The 2,330-nt window shown below is 39.3% G+C and overlaps 1 protein-coding gene across 6 annotated transcripts in view; it reads right to left on the bottom strand.

Moving 5' to 3' along the window:
- dicer1 (dicer 1, ribonuclease type III) overlaps positions 1-2,330 on the bottom strand; it is a 58,519-nt gene that overhangs the window by 13,416 nt on the left and 42,773 nt on the right. The gene's annotated exons all lie outside the window — the stretch shown is intronic.

Raw genomic sequence — 2,330 nt, 5'->3', positions numbered from 1 at the left:
TAGGGAAAAAAGGATTTGGGCCACTTAGATTATGTCAACATAGCCTGCAGTCAGTCCAGCAAGTCAGCTGAACACGCAAAAATGCAACATTTCATAACTTCGCTTGCTTTTTTTAAAGAAGTTATTTTTGGGGGCAATTTTTTAACTATTTATTATTTTAAGTGGGCTGCGGACATACAGACAGAAGAGTGGACCTGGAACAAAGGTCAGCAGCCAGACAAACAGGTTGCGCACACACTGTGCTGGGGCATATGGTACATTGCACTGTATGCTACCCAAAGCGCAGAGACTTTTTAAAGCACATGGCAACTATCAGATAGGAATTAAATGTAATCCCTGGTTCTTTAGGTTAAAATCCAGAGTTCATAAAAATGTTTACTGTCCCCCAGGAAAGGTCTTGAAATGGAAATAGACAGGGTATTAAATTTTACAGGACTTTTAAATAATATTCCTCTTCCTCATACCAAGAATTATCTGAAGAATTTCTTTAGGTCAACATGAATGAGATGTCCTTCAAAGAGCCCATGGTGCTTGTCCTTGCTTTCTGACTTACAGTCTCATGCAAAAGTTTAGGCACACCTTGATAAATAACAGATTTTGGAGATTTTTTATTTGAACAGATGTTAACACAGTCTCTCTTGGAAATAGAAAAAAATGCACAATATTTTCTGCAAACAGTGATGCATAGTTACTTCTTATGCCATAAATTGAACAAAAATAAAAAATAAAAACATTATTATGGCATGGTGCAAAAGTTTGGGCACCCTACACAATCAGTACTTAGTAACACCTCCTCTGGCAGATATCACAGCTTGCAAACGCTTTTCATAGCCAGCTAAAAGTCTTTCAATTCTTGTACTTGGGATCTTCTCCCATTCTTCCTTGCAAAAGGCTTCTAGTTCTGTAATATTCTTTGGTCGTCTTGCATGCACAGCTCTTTTAAGATCTACCCACAAATTTCCAATGATGTTTAAATCAGGGGACTGTGATGGCCATTCCAAAACCTTCAGCCTGCGTCTCTTGAGGTATTCCATAGTGGATTTCGAGGTATGTTTAGGATAATTGTCCTGTTGTAGAAGCCATCCTCTTTTCAGCTTCAGCTTTTTTACAGATGGTGTGATGTTTGCTTCCAGAATTTGCTGGTATTTAGTGCAATCCATTCTTCCCTCCACCCGTGCAATGTTTCCTGTGCCACTGGCTGCAACACAACCCCAGAGCATGATAGATCCACCCCCATGCTTAATAGTTGGCAAGGTGTTCTTTTCATGAAATGCTGCTCCTTTTTTCTCCAAACATGCCTTTGCTGATTGTGTCCAAAGAGTTCTATTTTAACTGCATCAGGCCACAGCACTTGTTTCCAAAACGCATCGGGCTTCTGTAGATGTCCTGTTGCATACTTCAGACGTTGGATTATATGATGGGGACGCAGGTAAGGTTTTCTTCTGCTGACTCTTCCATGAAGGCCTTGTCTGTGCAAGCATCGCTGCACAGTGGAACGGTGCACCACCACTCCTGAGTCTGCTAAATCTTCCTGCAGGTTTTTTGCAGTCAAATGGGGGTTTTGATTTGTCTTTCTGACCAGCATACGAGCAGTTCTGTCCGAGAGTTTTCTTGGTCTTCCAGATCTCATCTTGACCTCCACAGTTCCCCTGATCTGCCATCTCTTAATTACATTTCTTACTGTGGAAACTGCAAGCTGACAACGCTTTGCTATCTTCTTGTAGCCTTCTCCTGCATTGTGGGCATCAATAACTTTCATTTTCAGGGTCTTACACGAGACTCTGGAACTCTTAGAGTGCCCAAACTTTTGCACCATGCCATAATAATGTTTTTATTTTTGTTCAATTTATGGCATAAGAAGTAACTATGCATCACTGTTTGCTGAAAATATTGTGCATTTTTTCCATTTCCAAGAGAGACTGTTAACATCTGTTCAAATAAAAAATTTCCAAAATCTGTTATTTATCAAGGTGTGCCTAAACTTTTGCACAAGACTGTATCTACAATGTTACAGCGGTGAATTATCATCTTAGATTTGACCTAAAGCTAAAAAAACGTGCATTTATGTTCTAGTACATCTATGCAATTTTGACATCTCACAATCTCTATCTTGGATTAATGTCCCATGATGTTATTGTTGGTGCTATGCTACCTGTTGGAATTAATTTCACTACTTTGTGACTGTATGTGGGGGAAGACGCAGCGACCACCAGTTAGATTTACAAACTATGGAGCTACTTGAAAGGGAGTGATGTTTCCACTACTCAGTGGGATTTAACGGTAGGTTTAAAAAAACAAAAACAAAAAACAAACAAAAAAAAAAAAAAAAA

Source organism: Monopterus albus, unplaced genomic scaffold (assembly GCF_001952655.1).
Source record: "Monopterus albus unplaced genomic scaffold, M_albus_1.0 scaffold40.1, whole genome shotgun sequence".
NCBI lineage: Eukaryota > Metazoa > Chordata > Actinopteri > Synbranchiformes > Synbranchidae > Monopterus > Monopterus albus.
Note: the sequence above shows the minus strand (reverse complement) of the source record. Positions and strands in the feature narration are given on the sequence as shown.